The sequence below is a fragment of the Mobula birostris genome, chromosome 5, assembly GCF_030028105.1.
Source record: "Mobula birostris isolate sMobBir1 chromosome 5, sMobBir1.hap1, whole genome shotgun sequence".
Lineage (NCBI taxonomy): Eukaryota > Metazoa > Chordata > Chondrichthyes > Myliobatiformes > Myliobatidae > Mobula > Mobula birostris.
The window spans coordinates 209,156,929-209,177,284 of record NC_092374.1 but is presented as its reverse complement, the minus strand read 5'-3'; the positions used below and the strand labels follow the sequence as shown (position 1 = coordinate 209,177,284).

The following is a 20,356-nucleotide window of genomic DNA, read 5'->3' as shown; positions in this document are numbered from 1 at the left end:
CGCTTCCCAGTGCGAAGCTGCTGGACTTTTGGACAAAATGAAGGATGTTGTCATGCTGCATTGATCACAGGGCCAAACAGTTAAACAAAGCCGGGATTGTATTAGCAAAAGAGCGAGAGGAAAAACAAAACAGTAGAACATATAGGATACTGGATAACTCGGCCAGAAATACACTGGGCAAGGATCAGGCCGACCAAGCCCAGGCAATTAGCTCTGTCCCTTTAGATATACTCCAGGGCACGAAGGAGTCCGTGCCCAGACTCGGGACAAGTTTACAGGTAATCAATCTGACAAGAAACAAATATCCAAGTGTACTTAATTGGATTCATGGAAAGTCTCAAGGAGAATTCATTCGAAGTTTCCAAGAATAATTGCAATGTGATGGTAAACTATAGAAGACACAACTCCAACACATAAAAAACACGAAGTGCAATAATACATTATAACTATAATTAATAAAACTCAGAGATCACACAAAAAGCAGCAAAAAAAAACAGAGACCTGAGGATACTCTACCGCCGACCCGAGGTTGCGACAGATCCTGTCCCACGATGGCCGGCACCTGACGGCCTGGTACTGTCTGGAATGTCCTTTGGGATTCTGAATTAAACATAGAAACATAGAAAATAGGTGCAGCAGTAGGCCATTCGGCCCTTCGAGCCTGCACCGCCATTTATTATGATCATGGCTGATCATCCAACTCAGAACCCTGCACCAGCCTTCCCTCCATACCCCCTGATCCCCGTAGCCCCAAGGGCCATTAAGGACAGGATCCAAATCATCCCTGGTTCCTCTGGACCATATCTCTCTCAAACTACTAAGTGTTGTAGTTGTGCCTTTAATTTCCATGAGCGAAGCAGTCCATGGGCTGTGCAGACTGATTCGCCGCTGTTGGTCCTCGGTGGTGAGGGGCGGGGGGCAGGAGAAGGGGGAGGCATGTGCTGCTTCCGATTCGGGGCCAGATAGGGACAACGTAAAAGTTTAAATCCGATACATGCAAGCTGGGATGAATTTTTAGAGGATGAGGAAGATGTAATGTGCATATTGCGGCGCATTTTTCTTCTTGACTTTAAGGAGACCGATAAAGCGAGAGGCTAGTTTCCGCGATTCCAGTTTGAGCAGACGACCTTTAGTTGAATGGACACCCGCTTATCAATATTAAAAGAGGGGCCAAGCCGCCTGTCTGTTGGCCTTGGCCTGCTGCCCGGGCTGAACTTTCTTTCAGAGTCTTTTTCCATTAAGACAGCTTTGAATAAATTATTCGGCGGAGGGGAACCCAACATCTGATTCCTGATCAGGAGACAGAGCGGGCAGAAACTCAATTTGGCATTCGAATGGGGTCATACCCAGTGGCGAATGCTGAAGGGTATTGTGGGCGAACTCGGCCCGGATTAAGTGGTTACTCCAAGAGGAGAGATGACTGGACAGAAGGCAGAGAACGGCTCGCTCCAGGTCCCAGTTCGTCTGTACCGGGCAGGAAGATCTCGGACAGCCTCGCGCTGCTGAGGGACACCATCGCCTACGTGCAGGACAGGGGGGTGGACGCCTGCCTGGTCAGCTTGGACCAGGAGAAAGCCTTCGACAGGATATCGCACACGTACATGGCGGACGTGCTCTCCAAAATGGGATTTGGGGAGGGAATCCGGAATTGGATCAGACTGCTCTACACAGACATCCGTAGTGCAGTCCAGGTCAACGGGTGGGAAACAGACAGCTTCCCCATCAGGTCTGGAGTCAGGCAGGGCTGCCCCCTCTCCCCTGTCTTGTTTGTCTGCTGCATAGAACCCTTTGTGGAAGCCATCAGGAGGGATGAGGGCATAAGAGGGGTGACGCTGCCAGGCAGTGGAGGGACCCAAGTGAAAACCTCCCTGTACATGGACGACGTCACCGTCTTCTGCTCTGATCCGAGGTCAGTTCGCAGGTTGATTGGCACCTGCGAACAGTTCGAGCTAGCGTCGGGGGCCAGGGTCAACCGCACGAAGAGCGAAGCCATGCTCTTTGGCAACTGGCCCGACCGATCCAGCGTCCCCTTCACCATCAGGTCGGACCACGTGAAGGTGTTGGGGATCTGGTTCGGAGGGGCTGAGGCGTGCAACAAGAACTGGCAGGAGCGGACTGCCAAGGTGAAACAGAAACTGGGACTGTGGGGAGGGCGCTCCCTGTCGATAACGGGCAAGAACCTGGTCATCAGGTGTGAGGTGCTCTCAGGGCTGCTGTACTTGGCGCAGGCCTGGCCCGTCCCCCGCTCCTACAGCTCGGAAATCACCCGGGCTGTCTTCAGATTCGTCTGGGGATCCAAGATGGAGCGGGTGAGACGGACCGCCATGCACAAGTCCCTGGACAACGGGGGCAAGAACGTCCCCAATGTCGCCCTCACCCTGATGGCCAGCTTCGTATGTGGCTGCATCAGGTTGTGTGTAGAGCCCAGGTATGTGGGCACCAAGTACCACTATGTGCCCAGGTTCTACTTGTCGCCCTGGCTGCGAAGGATGGGTCTGGCCCCACTCCCGCGCAACGCCCCAGTCAGCTGGTCGTTGCCGGCATACCTATCCCACGTAGCAAAGTTCTTCCAGGAGAACGCCTTTGACCACAAGGCCATCAGGCAGTGGTCGGCACGAAGTGTCCTGCAGGCACTGCAGGAGAAGGACGTGATGGACACAGTGGGGTGGTTCCCTGAGCAGACTGTCCAGTTCATCTGGCAAAATGCCTCATCGCCAGATCTCACCAACAGGCACCAAGACCTCGCCTGGCTGGCGGTGAGAGGGGCCCTCCCAGTCAGAGCCCTCCTGTACGCCCGGAACGTCCTCTCCGCACCCCACTGCCCACGGGAGGACTGCAGTGAGGAGGAGTCTGTGACCCACCTCTTTGCACACTGCCAGTTCGCAAAGAGGGTGTGGAGGAGGATGGACGGGCTAGTGTCACGTTTCATCCCCAGCAGCTGCGTGACAGAGGACTCTCTGATCTACGGGCTGTTCCCGGGGACGCACACGGAGACCAACATCCGGTGCTGCTGGCAGATCATCAACTCGGTGAAAGACGCTCTTTGGTCAGCCCGAAACTTGGTGATCTACCAGCACATGGAGATGTCCGTGGGAGAATGCTGCCGACTGGCACACTCTCGGCTGCAGGAGTACGTGCTGAGGGACGCACTGAAACTTGGTGCAGCCACCGCAAGGGCCCGGTGGGGAAGGACCACAGTATAGGTTTCTCCACCCGTGGGAGTGGGAGGGGTCGGTGGGCGAGGAGTATACCCCTCAACAATGAGATGCTAAGCTGAACTACTGGAGTGCCACGTGGGTGGCTATAAACACGGGTATTTTACTGAGTATAATGGAAACGTATGTAAAGGATGAAAAGTTATTGAATGGTTTACTGTATATATTTATTTTTGAATAAAGTATATTTTGAAATAAAAAAAAAATTAGTCTGAGGGTAGAAGCCTGAGGAAAGACAAGAGGTAGTGCCGAGCAGCCTGCAAAGTGCTTGCCGGAGATTGGAGGTGAATCGGGACCTCTGCCCGAAACAATATCTGTGTGAAAACCTTAATACAGAAACCCTGTCTGTGCAAAATCGTGCGGTCTGCCGGGAGAATGGTAGTTTATTTCGAACAATGTATCCACAAGCCTTGCGAAACTTATGCAACACAACTAAAATAGTAGTAAAGGAATGTGATGGGGAAAGGCAGATAATAATATCCAGAGAACGGTGAGACCGGGCCGTGCTTATCTCAAAAACCCCTGCATTCCCCAGGCCCGGAAGGCTGAGCTCAGAAACGTTGATAATTTCCTTTTCCATTTCAGATTATGCTTGACCCCATCCTCCATGAGATGTCAGCTGCTACAGAAATCTGGGCATTTGCCTGGATGTTGTGTCCAATAGCAGGTCCAGGACTTTAGGGAGTGCATGGAAGTCAGCGTGGATACTTGAGAAGTGGAGTTTACCCTTAATACAAATACAGTTTAGGTCTGATTGTGCAAACAACGTGAAACATTTGAGTTGGTGTAAATGAGACAACATGCTGGTGGAGGCTTCGTGGTCTGAGAGGGAGAGATTGACAGTGACAGGAACATCGCGACATGTCTGATAAAGACTTGGAAGGAGCTCTCTGATACCGCACTCTGATGGAGATGGGTTCACCAGGAGTCTTCAAAGGTAACTGCGTACATAGATGATGGGCCATTCATGTGTAGATATTGAAAGGATATAGGAAGCACAGTTAACGAGAGGACTCAAATAATAGTCAGCGCAAAGAAGGTAAGACCATAAGACCATAAGATATAGGCGCAGAATTACTCCATTTGGCCATCGAGTTTGCTCTGTCATTTCATCATGGCTGATCTAATTTTCCTTTCATCACCAATCTCCTGCCTTCTCCTATTTCCCTTTCATTTCCCTGAATAATGAAGAACCACTCACCTTCCGCCTTAAATATTCAAAAAGACGCGGCCTCCGCAGCTGCGAGTGGCAAATAATTGCACAAATGCACCACTCCCTGGCTGAAGAAATACATCCTCATTGTCGTTCTAAAAGGACACATCCTCTATTCTGAGGCTGTGTCCTCTGATCCTGGACCCTCTCTCCAGAGACAACATCCTTTCCACATCCACTCTGTCAAGGCCGTTCACCATTCGATATGTTTCAATGAGGTCGCCCTTTACTCTAGTGAATACAGGTCCGGAGCCATCCAACGCTTTTCATATGTCAAGACATTCAATCCTGGAATAATTTTCGAGAATGAATCCCTCTGTAGCCTCAGAACATCCTTTCTCAGATAGTCCCTAAAACTGACAACAATACTCAAAGTGAGGCCTTACCAGTGCTGTATAAAGTTTCAGCATTAAATTAGATGGGCCAGTGACCTCTTCTGTACGGCTAACTGGGATAACTGCGGAGAAATTACTTTAGTCAGAGGATGGTAAATTTGTGGAATTTGTTGCCACGAGCGGCTGTGGACTTCAAGTCATTGGGTGTATACAAGACAGCGATAGATAGGCTCTTGATTAGCCAGGGCATCAAAAGATAGGGGGAGAAGTCAGGGGAGTGGAGATGACTGGATGAAATGGATCAACCCATGACTGAATGGCGGAGCAGACTCGATGGGCCGAATGGCCTGCTCCTGCTCCTATATCTTATGGCCTTATGTTCTTAATTCACAGATGGTTAGAGATTCTCCTTTCTCAAAGTGCGACCATCTCTCTCTCTCCTTTCCCCCATTATGAATCAGATGGTTCTCACTGTTATCGCCCTGATAAACCAGGCCTGTGCTGGTACAGTCAATGTTGACGTTTACTGCTGACGGGAAATGGCAGAATGTCGCCGGAAGCAGCGCCAGGTCAACACACCATCAGGTGGGTCCGTGCGGCAGCTATTGTGGGGTGATCGTTCGGTGCCTTGATCTTGCCAGACCAGTCATGGGGCGGAGAAGCAGGTCTGGTGCTGGTGAGAGAGCTGCCTCAGAGAGACGAGTGCGGTATGGGCTGGATGGGTGCTCGATAGTGGTCTATGGTCTGGCGGGTGCGATATGGGCTGGGTGGGTGTGATATGGCCTGGGTGGGCGCTCGATAGTGGTCTGTGGTCTGGCGGGTGCCATATGGGCTGGGTGGGTGTGATATGGCCTGGGTGGGTGCTCGATCGTGGTCTGTGGTCTGGCGGGTGCGATATGGGCTGGGTGGGTGCTCGATAGTGGTCTGTGGTCAAAGTGAGCTGCCTGGGAGCAGTGGGGTCTGCCGGGGCAGTTTGATGGCAGTGTGTACTGGTGGGGAGGAGTGGAGTAAGCGAGAATACGGGATCTGTGTGGTCATTGGGGAAGTGGGGAGCTCGGTGTCAGTTGGAATTAATGGAGTGGAGGGTTATGGCCATTAGGGCGGTTTGTGGCGAGTGAGAATAGCTGGAGAGTTGTGCGATCATTGGGAACAGGCAATATTTGAGGGCGGGGGGCTGGTGGAGGTATTGTGGTTTTAGCTGTAACGTGGAGGCAGTATTACATCAATGGGAACAAGAGGGGATGTCAGGACATCCTGACGCGGGCCGCCAGTAGAAACTACTGGGGATGTGTGAAAATGTGTGGTGTCGTGGGGGAGTGGTGGAGGAGATGAGGTGTTAATTGGAACGTACAGGAAGTGTGTGATCAGTGGGGAATGTTGATTGTTTTTGGGTCTTTGGGGACATGGAGCAATGTGGGGTCAGAGGGCAATGCTGAGTGTTTTTGGGTCTTTGGGGACCTGGAGCAATGTGTGATCAGTGGGGAATGTTGAGTGTTTTTTGGGTCTTTCGGGATGTGGAGCAACGTGGGATCAAAGGGGAATGTGGAGTGATTTTGGGTCTTTGGGGACGTGCAGCGATGTGGGGTCAGTGGGGGAATGCTGAGTGTTTTTTGGGTCTTTGGGGAAGTGGAGCGATGTGGGGTCAGTGGGGGAATGTTGAGTGTTTTTGGGTTTTGGGGGACGTGGAGCAATGTGGGGTCAGTGGGGAATGTTGAGTGCTTTTGAGTTTTGGGGGACGAGAAGCAATGTGGGGTCAGTGGGGAATGTTGAGTGTTTTTGGGTCTTAGGGGACATGAAGCAATCTGTGATCAGTGGGAATTGCTGGGCAGATGTGGCGCTCTGTGGAACGTGGAGGAAGTCTGGTGGGGAGGTTCGGTCAGAGGGGTCTGGTGGGGAGATGGGGTCAGAGGGGTCTGGTGGGGAGGTGGGGTCAGAGGGGTCAGGCGGGGAGGTTCGGTCAGAGGGGTCTGGCGGGGCGGTGGGGTCAGGGGGGTCAGGTGGGGAAGTGGGGTTACTGGGAACCTGGTGCCGTGGGTTGGGGTTAATGGACAATGTATCAGGATGTGTGTTTGCGGTTAGCAGAGGTGTTGATGGGAGAGTTGGGCCGATGAGGGATTGCAGAATCAAAGATTAATGAGGCTGCTTGGCCGCAGGGGTGCATCCTGTTGGAATCCGATGAGACCACCGGGAAAAGCCATTGCCGGATGTCGGAAGATTCATGAGGAGAGTTCAGTGAGGTGGTGTGTGGTCTTGCAGCCTGTGTAAAACGTGTGGGGGTGTCTCTGATTTCAATGGTAATGGAATGGACTCCGTGGGAGGTTTGGGCTCGGGAGGAGCGGCCACTGGGGAGATGGTGGGGACAGGGTGTGTTTACTGAGATAGCGAGGTGAGGGGAATGGAGACGGGGTCTGGTGGGTACCGCTCGGACAGAGACAGGGCGGGGACAGGGTGTTTTAACAGGGTGGGGACAGGGCGTGTTTACAGGGTGGGGAAAGGGGGGACAGGGTGTATTTACAGAATGTGTTTACAGGGTGGGGACAGGGTGTGTTTACAGGGTGGAGACAGGGTGGGGACAGGGTGTGTTTACACAGTGAGACAAGGTGTGTTTACAGGGTGTGACAGGAAGGGGACAGGGCACGTTTACAGGGTGGGGGCAGGGCAGGGACAGGGTGTGTTTACAGGGTGAGACAGGGTGGGGAAAGGGTGTGTTTATACGGTGAGACAGGATGGGGGCAGGGCGGGGACAGGGTGTGCTTACAGGGTGGGTACAGGGTGTGTTTACACAGTGAGACAGGGTGGGGACGGTGTGTTTATATGGTGAGACAGGGTGGGGACGGTGTGTTTATATGGTGTTTTTTACAGGGTGGGGACAGGGGGTGTTTACAGGGTGGGGCCAGGGCACATTTACAGGGTGGGGACAGGGTGTGTTTACAGGGAGTGACAGGGTGGGGACAGAGTGGGGACAGGGTGTGTTTACAGGGTGTGACAGGGTGGGGACAGAGTGGAGACAGGGTGGGGCAGGCTGTGTTTACAGGGCGGGGACAGGGCACGTTTACAGGGTGGGGACAGGGCGGAGACGGTGTGTTTACAGGGCGGGGACAGGGTGTGTTTACAGGATGGGGACAGGGCGGGGATAGGGTGTGTTTACAGGGCGGGGACAGGGTGTGTTTACAGAGTGGGGATAGGGTGTGTTTACAGGGTGGGGACAGGGTGTGTTTACAGGGTGGGGACAGGGCAGGGATAGGGTGTGTTTACAGGGTGGGGACAGGGCGTGTTTACAGGGTGGGGACAGGGCAGGGACAAGGTGTGTTTACAGGGTGAGGACAGGGCAGGGACAGGGTGTGTTTACAGGGTGGGGACAGGGCGGAGACAGGGTGCGTTTACAGGGTGGGGACAGGGTGTGTTTACAGGGTGGGGACAGGGTGTGTTTACAGGGTGAGGACGGTGTGTTTACAGGGTGGGGACAGGGTGTGTATACAGGGTGTGTTTACAGGGTGGGGGTAGGGCGGAGACAGGGTGTGTATCTAGGGTGGGGTCAGGGTATGTTTACAGGGCAGGGACAGGGTGTGTTTACAGGGCGGGGACAGGGCGGGGGCAGGGTGTGTTTACAGGGGGTGTTTACAGGGCGGGGAGAGGGCATGTTTACAGGGTGGGGACAGGGCAAGGACAGGGTGTGTTTACAAGGTGGGGACAGGGTGTGTTTATACTGTGTGTTTACAGGGTGGGGACAGGGCGGAGACAGGGTGTGTTTACAGGGTGGGGACAGAGCGGGGATAGGGTATGTTTCCAGGGTGGGGTCAGGGTATGTTTACAGGGCAGGGACAGGGTGTGTTTACAGGGTGGGGAAAGGGTGTGTTTACAGGGCGGCGACAGGATGGGGACAGGGCGTGTTTACAGGGTGTGTTTACAGGGCGGGGACAGGGTGTGTCAAAAGGATCAGGATAGGGTGGGGACAGGGTGTTTTTACAGGGTGTGGACAGGGTGTGTTTACAGGGCGGGGACAGGGTGGGGACATGGTGTGTTTACAGGGTGGGGATAGGGTGTGTTTACAGGGTGGGGTCAGGGTGTGTTTACAGGGTGGGTACAGGGCGGGGACAGGGTGTGTATCTAGGGTGGGGTCAGGGTATGTTTACAGGGTGGGGACAGGGTGTATTTACAGGGTGTGGACAGGGTGTTTTTACAGGGTGTGGACAGGGTGTGTTTACAGGGCGGGGATAGGGTGGGCACACGGTGTGTTTACAGGGCGGGGACAGGGTGGGGACATGGTGTGTTTACAGGGCGGGGACAGGGTGGGGACATGGTGTGTTTACAGGGTGGGGACAGGGCGGGGACAGGGTGTGTTTCTAGGGTGGGGTCAGGGTATGTTTACAGGGCAGGGACAGGGTGTGTTTACAAGGCGGGGACAGGGCGTGTTTACAGGGTGGGGACAGGCTGTGTTTACAGGGTGGGGACAGGCTGTGTTTACAGAGTGTGTTTACAGGGCGGGGACAGGGTGTGTTTACAGGGTGGGGACAGGATGTGTTTACAGGGTGGGGACAGGGCGTGTTTATAGGTTGGAGACAGGGTGGGGACAGGGTGTGTTTACAGGGTGTGGGTAGGGTGTGCTTACAAGGTGAGGACAGGGTGTGTTTACAGGGCGGGGACAGGGTGTGTCTAAAGGATCAGGACAGGGTGGGGACAGGGTGTTTTTACAGGGTGTGGACAGGGTGTGTTTACAGGGCGGGGACAGGGTGGGGACATGGTGTGTTTACAGGGTGGGGATAGGGTGTGTTTACAGGGTGGGGTCAGGGTGTGTTTACAGGGTGGGTACAGGGCGGGGACAGGGTGTGTATCTAGGGTGGGGTCAGGGTATGTTTACAGGGTGGGGACAGGGTGTGATTACAGGGTGTGGACAGGGTGTTTTTACAGGGTGTGGACAGGGTGTGTTTACAGGGCGGGGATACGGTGGGCACACGGTGTGTTTACAGGGCGGGGACAGGGTGGGGACATGGTGTGTTTACAGGTTGGGGACAGGTTGGGGACAGGGTGGGGTCAGGGTGTGTTTACACGGCGGGGACAGGGTGTGTTTACAGGGTGGGGACAGGGCGGGGACAGGGTGTGTTTCTAGGGTGGGGTCAGGGTATGTTTACAGGGCAGGGACAGGGTGTATTTACAAGGCGGGGACAGGGCGTGTTTACAGGGTGGGGACAGGCTGTGTTTACAGGGTGGGGACAGGCTGTGTTTACAGAGTGTGTTTACAGGGCGGGGACAGGGTGTGTCTACAGGATCTGGACAGGGTGGGGACAGGATGTGTTTACAGGGTGGGGACAGGGCGTGTTTACAGGTTGGAGACAGGGTGGGGACAGGGTGTGTTTACAGGGTGTGCTTACAAGGTGAGGACAGGGTGTGTTTACAGGGCGGGGATAGGGTGGGCACACGGTGTGTTTACAGGGCGGGGACAGGGTGGGGACATGGTGTGTTTACAGGGTGGGGACAGGATGTGTTTAAAGGGCGGGGACAGGGTGTGTCTACAGGATCGGGACACGGTGGGGACAGGGTGTGGATAGGGTGTGCTTACAAGGTGAGGACAGGGTGTGTTTACAGGGCGGGGACATGGTGTGTTTACAGGGCGGGGACAGGGTGGGGACATGGTGTTTTTACAGGGTGTGTTTACAGGGTGGTGTCAGGGTGGGGACAGGGTGTGTTTACAGGGCGGGGATAGGGTGTACTTACAGGGTGGGGTCAGGGTGTGTTTACAGGGCGGGGATAGGGTGTGCTTACAGGGTGGGGACAGGGTGAGGACGGTGTGTTGACAGGGTGGGGAAAGGGCTGGGACAGGGTGTGTTTACAGGGCGGGGACAGGGTGAGGACCGTGTGTTTACAGGGTGGGGAAAGTGTGGGGACAGGGTGTGTTTACAGGGTGGGGACAGGGCAGGGACAAGGTGTGTTTACAGGGTGGGGACAGGGCAGGGACAGGGTGTGTATACAGGGTGTGTTTCCAGGATGAGGTCAGGGTGTGTTTACAGGGCAGGGACAGGGTGTGTTTACAGGGTGGGGACAGGGTGTGTTTACAGGGTGGGGACTGGGCAGGGACAGGGTGTGTTTACAGGGTGGGGACAGTGTGTGTTTACATGTCGGGGACAGGGTGTGTTTACAGGGCGGAGACAGGATGTTTTTACAGGGCGGGGACAAGGTGTGTTTACAGGGTGGGGCAGTGCGTGTTTACAGGGTGGGGACAGGGTGTGTTTACAGGGTGTGTTCACAGGGTGAGGACAGGGTGGGGACAGGGTGTGTTTACAGGGTGGGGACAACCCGGGTACAGGGTATGTTTACAGGGTGAGGGGGACGGAGACAGGGTCTGGTGGGTACCATTCGGACAGAGACAGTGTGGGGACAGGGTGTGTTTACAGGGTGGAGTCAGGGTATGTTTACAGGGCAGGGACAGGTTGTGTTTACAGGGCGGGGACAGGGTGTATTTACAGGGTGGGGACAGGGCGTGTTTACAGGGTGGGGACAGGCTGTGTTTACAGGGCGGGGACAGGGCGTGTTTACAGGGTGTGTTTACAGGGCGGGGACAGGGTGTGTCTACAGGATCGGGACAGGGCAGGGACAGGGTGTGTTTACAGGGTGGGGACAGGGTGTGTTTACAGGGTGTGGATAGGGTGTGCTTACAAGGTGAGGACAGGGTGTGTTTACAGGGTGGGGACAGGGCAGGGACAAGGTGTGTTTACAGGGTGGGGACAGGGCAGGGACAGGGTGTGTATACAGGGTGTGTTTCCAGGATGGGGTCAGGGTGTGTTTACAGGGTGGGGACAGGGTGTATTTACAGGGTGGGGACTGGGCGGGGACAGGGTGTGTTTACAGGGTGGGGACAGCGTGTGTTTAAATGTCGGGGACAGGGTGTGTTTACAGGGCGGAGACAGGATGTTTTTACAGGGCGGGGACAAGGTGTGTTTACAGGGTGGGGCAGTGCGTGTTTACAGGGTGGGGACAGGGTGTGTTTACAGGGTGTGTTCACAGGGTGAGGACAGGGTGGGGACAGGGTGTGTTTACAGGGTGGGGACAACCCGGGTACAGGGTATGTTTACAGGGTGAGGGGGACGGAGACAGGGTCTGGTGGGTACCATTCGGACAGAGACAGTGTGGGGACAGGGTGTGTTTACAGGGTGGGGTCAGGGTATGTTTACAGGGCAGGGACAGGTTGTGTTTACAGGGCGGGGACAGGGTGTATTTACAGGGCGAGGACAGGGCGTGTTTACAGGGTGGGGACAGGCTGTGTTTACAGGGCGGGGACAGTGCGTGTTTACAGGGTGTGTTTACAGGGCGGGGACAGGGTGTGTCTACAGGATCGGGACAGGGCAGGGACAGGGTGTGTTTACAGGGTGTGGATAGGGTGTGCTTAAAAGGTGAGGACAGGGTGTGTTTACAGGGCGGGGATAGGGTGGGGACAGGGTGTGTTTACAGGGTGTGGACAGGGTGTGTTTACACGGTGAGGACAGGGTGTGTTTACAGGGTGGGGACAGGGTGGGGAAATGGTATGTTTACAGGGTGTGTTTACAGGTTGGGAACAGGGTGGGGTCAGGGTGTGTTTACAGGGCGGGGACAGGGTGTGTTTACAGGGTGGGGACAGGGTGTGTTTACAGGGGGTGTTTACAGGGCGGGGACAGGGTGTGCTTACAGGGCGGGGTCAGGGTGTGTTTCCAGGGCGGGGACAGGGCGTGTTTCCAGGGCGGGGACAGGGCGTGTTTCCAGGGTGAGGACAGGGTGTGGTTACAGGGCAGGGACAGGGCATGTTTACAGGGTGGGGACAGGGCAAGGACAGGGCGTGTTTACAGGGTGTGGACAGGGTGGGGTCAGGGTGTGTTTACAGGGCGGGGACAGGGTGTGTTCACAGGGTGAGGACAGGGTGTGTTTACAGGGTTGTTTACAGAGTGTGTTTACAGGGTGAGGACACGGCGGGGACAGGGTGTGTTTACAGGGCGGGGACAGGGCGTGTTTACAGGGCGGGGACAGGGCAAGGACAGGGTGTGTTGACAGGGTGGGGACAGGGTGTGTTTACAGGGTGGGGACAGGGTGTGTTTAGAGGGTGGGGACAGGGCGGGGATAGGGTATGTTTACAGGGTGGGGACAGAGCGGTGACAGGGTGTATTTACAGGGTGTGTTCACAGGGTGAGGACAGGGTGGGGACAAGGTGTGTTTACAGGGTGGGTACAGGGCGGGGACAGGGTGTGTTGACAGGGCGGGGATAGGGCGTGTTTACAGGGTGAGGGGGATGGAGACAGGGTCTGGTGGGTACTGCTCGGACAGAGACAGGGTGGGGACAGGGTGTGTTTACAGGGTGGGGATAGGTCGTGTTTACAGGGTATGACAGGGTGGGGACAGGGTGTGTATACAGGGTGGGAACAGGCTGTGTTTACAGGGTATGACAGGGCAGGGACAGGGTGGGGACAGGGTGTGTTTACAGGGTGGGGATAGGTCATGTTTACAGGGTATGACAGGGCGGGGATAGGGTGGGGACAGGTTGTGTTTACAGGGTGTGGCAGGGTGGGGACAGGGTGTGTTTACAGGGTGTGACAGGGTGTGTTTACAGGGCGAGGACAGGGTGTGTTTACAGGGCGGGGACAGGGTGTTTTTACAGGGTGTGGAGAGGGTGTGTTTACAGGGCGGGGACAAGGTGTGTTTACAGGGTGTGTTTACAGGGCGGGGACAGGGTGGGGACATGGTGTGTTTACAGGGTGGGGTCAGGGTGTGTTTACAGGGCGGGGACAGGGTATGTTTACAGGGTGGGGACAGGGTGAGGACGGTGTGTTGACAGAGTGGGGAAAGTGCTGGGACAGGGTGTGTTTACAGGGCGGGGACAGGGTGAGGACGGTGTGCTTACAGGGTGGGGAAAGGACGGGGACAGGGTGTGTTTACAGGGTGGGGACAGGGCGGCGACAGGGCGCGTTTACAGGATGTATGTACAGGGTGGGGATAGGGCAGGGACAGGGTGTGTTTACAGGGTGGGGACAGGGTGTGTTTACAGGGTGGGGAAAGGGCAGGGACAGAGTGTGTTTACAGGGTGGGGACAGGGCGGGGACAGGAGATGTTTACAGGGTAGGGTCAGGGTGTGTTTACAGGGTGGGGACAGGGTGTGTTTACAGGGTGGGGACAGGGCAGGGACAGGGTGTGTATACAGGGTGTGTTTCCAGGGTGGGGTCAGGGTGTGTTTACAGGGCAGGGACCGGGTGTGTTTACAGGGTGGGGACAGGGTGTGTTTACCGGGTTGGGACAGGGCGGGGACAGGGCGTGTTTACAGGATGTGTTTACAGGGTGGGGACAGGGCGTGTTTACAGGGTGGGGACAGGGCGTGTTTATAAGGTGGGGACAGGGCGTATTTACAGTGTTCGGACAGGGCGGGGACAGGCCGTGTTTACAGGGTGGAGACAGGGCGTGTTTACAGGGCGGGGACAAGGTGTGTTACAGGGCAGAGACAGGATGTTTTCACAGGGCGGGGACACGGTGTGTTTACAGGGTGGGGACAGGATGGGGACAGGGTGTCTTTACAGAGTGGGGATAGGTCGTGTTTACAGGGGTGTGACAGGGCGAGGATAGGGTGGGACAGGTTGTGTTTACAGGGTGTGACAGGGTGGGGACAGGTTGTGTTTACAGGATGTGACAGGGTGGGGACAGGTTGTGTTTACAGGGTGGGGACAGGGCGAGGACAGGGTGTGTTTACAGGGTGGAGACAGGGCGTGTTTACAGGGCGGGGACAAGGTGTGTTTACAGGGCAGAGACAGGATGTTTTCACAGGGCGGGGACACGGTGTGTTTACAGGGTGGGGACAGGATGGGGACAGGGTGTCTTTACAGAGTGGGGATAGGTCGTGTTTACAGGGTGTGACAGGGCGAGGATAGGGTGGGGACAGGTTGTGTTTACAGGGTGTGACAGGGTGGGGACAGGTTGTGTTTACAGGATGTGACAGGGTGGGGACAGGTTGTGTTTACAGGGTGGGGACAGGGCGAGGACAGGGTGTGTTTACAGGGTGGGACAGGTTGTGTTTACAGGGTGTGACAGGGTGGGGACAGGTTGTGTTTACAGGGTGGGGACAGGGCGTGTTTACAGGGTGGGGACAGGGTGTGTTTACAGGGTGGGGACAAGGCGAGGACAGGGCGTGTTTACAAGCGCGAGGACAGCGTGAGGACAGTGTGTTTACAGGGTGGGGACAGGGTGTGTTTACCGGGTTGGGACAGGGGGTGTTTACAGGATGTACTTACAGGGTGGACAGGGTGTATTTACAGTGTTCGGACAGGGCGGGGACAGGGCATGTTTACAGGGTGGTTCAGGGTGTGTTTACAGGGTGGGGACAGGGTGTGTTTACAGGGCGGAACAGGGTGTTTTTACAGGGTGTGGACAGGTGTGTTTACAGGGCAGGGACCGGGTGAGGACGGTGTGTTTACAGGGTGGGGAAAGGGCAGGGACAGAGTGTGTTTACAGGGTGGGGACAGGGCGGGGACAGGATGTGTTTACAGGGAGGGGTCAGGGTGTGTTTACCGGGCTGGGACAGGGCGGGGACAGGGCGTGTTTACAGGGTGGGGATAGGGCGTGTTTACAGGGTGAGGGGGATGGAGACAGGGTCTGGTGGGTACTGCTCGGACAGAGACAGGGTGGGGACAGGGTGTGTTTACAGGGTGGGGTCAGGGTGTGTTTACCGGGCTGGGACAGGGCGGGGACAGGGCGTGTTTACAGGGCGGGGACAGGGTGTGTTTATAGGGTGGGGACAGGGTGGGGATAGGGTGTGTTTACAGGGTGGGACAGGGCGTATTTACAGTGTTCGGACAGGGCGGGGACAGGGCATGTTTACAGGGAGGTTTCAGGGTGTGCTTACAGGGCGGAGACAGGGCGTGTTTACAGGGTGTGTTTACAGGGCAGGACAGGATGTGTTTACAGGGTGGGGACAGGGTGTTTTACAGGGTGTGGACAGGGTGTGTTTACAAGGTGAGGACAGGGTGTGTTTACAGGGCAGGGACCGGGTGAGGACGGTGTGTTTACAGGGTGGGGAAAGGCAGGGACAGAGTGTGTTTACAGAGTGGGGACAGGGCGGGGACAGGAGGTGTTTACAGGTAGGGTCAGGGTGTGTTTACAGGCGGGGACAGGGTGTGTTTACAGGGTGGGGACAGGGTGAGGACGGTGTGTTTACAGGGTGGGGAAAGGGCAGGGACAGGGTGTGTTTACCGGGTTGGGACAGGGCGGGGACAGGGCGTGTTTACAGGATGTATTTACAGGGTGGGGACCGGGCAGGGACAGGGTGTGTTTACAGGGTGGGGACAGGGCAGGGACAGGGTGTGTATACAGGGTGTGTTTCCAGGGTGGGGTCAGGGTGTGTTTACAGGGCAGGGACCGGGTCTGTTTACAGGGTGGGGACAGGGTGTGTTTACCGGGTTGGGACAGGGCGGGGACAGGGCGTGTTTACAGGATGTGTTTACAGGGTGGGGACAGGGCGTGTTTACAGGGTGGGGACAGGGCGTGTTTATAAGGTGGGGACAGGGCGTATTTACAGTGTTCGGACAGGGCGGGGACAGGCCGTGTTTACAGGGTGGAGACAGGGCGTGTTTACAGCGTGTGTTTACAGGGCGGAGACAGGATGTGTTTACAGGGCGGGGACAAGGTGTGTTTACAGGCAGAGACAGGATGTTTTCACAGGGCGGGGACACGGTGTGTTTACAGGGTGGGGACAGGACGGGGACAGGGTGAGGACAGGGTGGGGACGGGGTGTGTTTACAGGGTGGAGACAGGGTGTGTTGACAGGGTGGGGACAGGGTGTGTTGACAGGGCGTGTTTACAGGGTGTGTTTACAGGGCGGAGACAGGATGTGTTTACAGGGCAGAGACAGTGTGTTTACAGGGTGGGGACAGGACAGGGAGTGTTTACAGGGTGAGGACAGGGTGGGGACAGGGTGTGTTTACAGGGTGGAGACAGGGTGTGTTGACAGGGTGGGGATAGGTCGTGTTTACAGGGTGGGGATAGGTCGTGTTTACAGGGTGTGGCAGGGCGGGGACAGGGTGTGTTTACAGGGTGGGGACAGGGCGTGTTTACAGGTTGGAGACAGGGTGGGGACAGGGTGTGTTTACAGGGTGTGCTTACAAGGTGAGGACAGGGTGTGTTTACAGGCGGGGATAGGGTGGGCACACGGTGTGTTTACAGGGCGGGGACAGGGTGGGGACATGGTGTGTTTACAGGGTGGGGACAGGATGTGTTTAAAGGGCGGGGACAGGGTGTGTCTACAGGATCGGGACACGGTGGGGACAGGGTGTGGATAGGGTGTGCTTACAAGGTGAGGACAGGGTGTGTTTACAGGGCGGGGACATGGTGTGTTTACAGGGCGGGGACAGGGTGGGGACATGGTGTTTTTACAGGGTGTGTTTACAGGGTGGTGTCAGGGTGGGGACAGGGTGTGTTTACAGGGCGGGGATAGGGTGTACTTACAGGGTGGGGTCAGGGTGTGTTTACAGGGCGGGGATAGGGTGTGCTTACAGGGTGGGGACAGGGTGAGGACGGTGTGTTGACAGGGTGGGGAAAGGGCTGGGACAGGGTGTGTTTACAGGGCGGGGACAGGGTGAGGACCGTGTGTTTACAGGGTGGGGAAAGTGTGGGGACAGGGTGTGTTTACAGGGTGGGGACAGGGCAGGGACAAGGTGTGTTTACAGGGTGGGGACAGGGCAGGGACAGGGTGTGTATACAGGGTGTGTTTCCAGGATGAGGTCAGGGTGTGTTTACAGGGCAGGGACAGGGTGTGTTTACAGGGTGGGGACAGGGTGTGTTTACAGGGTGGGGACTGGGCAGGGACAGGGTGTGTTTACAGGGTGGGGACAGTGTGTGTTTACATGTCGGGGACAGGGTGTGTTTACAGGGCGGAGACAGGATGTTTTTACAGGGCGGGGACAAGGTGTGTTTACAGGGTGGGGCAGTGCGTGTTTACAGGGTGGGGACAGGGTGTGTTTACAGGGTGTGTTCACAGGGTGAGGACAGGGTGGGGACAGGGTGTGTTTACAGGTGGGGACAACCCGGGTACAGGGTATGTTTACAGGGTGAGGGGGACGGAGACAGGGTCTGGTGGGTACCATTCGGACAGAGACAGTGTGGGGACAGGGTGTGTTTACAGGGTGGAGTCAGGGTATGTTTACAGGGCAGGGACAGGTTGTGTTTACAGGGCGGGGACAGGTGTATTTACAGGGTGGGGACAGGGCGTGTTTACAGGGTGGGGACAGGCTGTGTTTACAGGGCGGGACAGGGCGTGTTTACAGGGTGTGTTTACAGGGCGGGGACAGGGTGTGTCTACAGGATCGGGACAGGGCAGGGACAGGGTGTGTTTACAGGGTGGGGACAGGGTGTGTTTACAGGGTGTGGATAGGGTGTGCTTACAAGGTGAGGACAGGGTGTGTTTACAGGGTGGGGACAGGGCAGGGACAAGGTGTGTTTACAGGGTGGGGACAGGGCAGGGACAGGGTGTGTATACAGGGTGTGTTTCCAGGATGGGGTCAGGGTGTGTTTACAGGGTGGGGACAGGGTGTATTTACAGGGTGGGGACTGGGCGGGGACAGGGTGTGTTTACAGGGTGGGGACAGCGTGTGTTTAAATGTCGGGGACAGGGTGTGTTTACAGGGCGGAGACAGGATGTTTTTACAGGGCGGGGACAAGGTGTGTTTACAGGGTGGGGCAGTGCGTGTTTACAGGGTGGGGACAGGGTGTGTTTACAGGGTGTGTCACAGGGTGAGGACAGGGTGGGGACAGGGTGTGTTTACAGGGTGGGGACAACCCGGGTACAGGGTATGTTTACAGGGTGAGGGGGACGGAGACAGGGTCTGGTGGGTACCATTCGGACAGAGACAGTGTGGGGACAGGGTGTGTTTACAGGGTGGGGTCAGGGTATGTTTACAGGGCAGGGACAGGTTGTGTTTACAGGGCGGGGACAGGGTGTATTTACAGGGCGAGGACAGGGCGTGTTTACAGGGTGGGGACAGGCTGTGTTTACAGGGCGGGGACAGTGCGTGTTTACAGGGTGTGTTTACAGGGCGGGGACAGGGTGTGTCTACAGGATCGGGACAGGGCAGGGACAGGGTGTGTTTACAGGGTGTGGATAGGGTGTGCTTAAAAGGTGAGGACAGGGTGTGTTTACAGGGCGGGGATAGGGTGGGGACAGGGTGTGTTTACAGGGTGTGGACAGGGTGTGTTTACACGGTGAGGACAGGGTGTGTTTACAGGGTGGGGACAGGGTGGGGAAATGGTATGTTTACAGGGTGTGTTTACAGGTTGGGAACAGGGTGGGGTCAGGGTGTGTTTACAGGGCGGGGACAGGGTGTGTTTACAGGGTGGGGACAGGGTGTGTTTACAGGGGGTGTTTACAGGGCGGGGACAGGGTGTGCTTACAGGGCGGGGTCAGGGTGTGTTTCCAGGCGGGGACAGGGCGTGTTTCCAGGGCGGGGACAGGGCGTGTTTCCAGGGTGAGGACAGGGTGTGGTTACAGGGCAGGGACAGGGCATGTTTACAGGGTGGGACAGGGCAAGGACAGGCGTGTTTACAGGGTGTGGACAGGGTGGGGTCAGGGTGTGTTTACAGGGCGGGGACAGGGTGTGTTCACAGGGTGAGGACAGGGTGTGTTTACAGGGGTTGTTTACAGAGTGTGTTTACAGGGTGAGGACACGGCGGGACAGGGTGTGTTTACAGGGCGGGGACAGGGCGTGTTTACAGGGCGGGGACAGGGCAAGGACAGGGTGTGTTGACAGGGTGGGGACAGGGTGTGTTTACAGGGTGGGGACAGGGTGTGTTTAGAGGGTGGGGACAGGGCGGGGATAGGGTATGTTTACAGGGTGGGGACAGAGCGGTGACAGGGTGTATTTACAGGGTGTGTTCACAGGGTGAGGACAGGGTGGGGACAAGGTGTGTTTACAGGGTGGGTACAGGGCGGGGACAGGGTGTGTTGACAGGGCGGGGATAGGGCGTGTTTACAGGGTGAGGGGGATGAGACAGGGTCTGGTGGGTACTGCTCGACAGAGACAGGGTGGGGACAGGGTGTGTTACAGGGTGGGATAGGTCGTGTTTACAGGGTATGACAGGGTGGGGACAGGGTGTGTATACAGGGTGGGAACAGGCTGTGTTTACAGGGTATGACAGGGCAGGGACAGGGTGGGGACAGGGTGTGTTTACAGGGTGGGATAGGTCATGTTTACAGGTATGACAGGGCGGGGATAGGGTGGGGACAGGTTGTGTTTACAGGGTGTGCAGGGTGGGGACAGGGTGTGTTTACAGGGTGTGAACAGGGTGTGTTTACAGGGCGAGGACAGGTGTGTTTACAGGGCGGGGACAGGGTGTTTTTACAGGGTGTGGAGAGGGTGTGTTTACAGGGCGGGGACAAGGTGTGTTTACAGGGTGTGTTTACAGGGCGGGGACAGGGTGGGGACATGGTGTGTTTACAGGGTGGGGTCAGGGTGTGTTTACAGGGCGGGGACAGGGTATGTTTACAGGGTGGGGACAGGGTGAGGACGGTGTGTTGACAGAGTGGGGAAAGTGCTGGGACAGGGTGTGTTTACAGGGCGGGGACAGGGTGAGGACGGTGTGCTTACAGGGTGGGGAAAGAC

At 56.3% G+C, this 20,356-nt stretch overlaps 1 protein-coding gene across 1 annotated transcript in view; it reads right to left on the bottom strand.

The window, feature by feature from the left end:
• Positions 1–20,356, bottom strand: part of LOC140198345 (uncharacterized) — a 94,892-nt gene that overhangs the window by 61,881 nt on the left and 12,655 nt on the right. Inside the window, exon 2 of the mRNA XM_072259445.1 lies at positions 4,417–4,784. The gene's annotated coding sequence lies outside the window, so the exon portion shown is untranslated. The remainder of the gene's footprint in view (positions 1–4,416; positions 4,785–20,356) is intronic.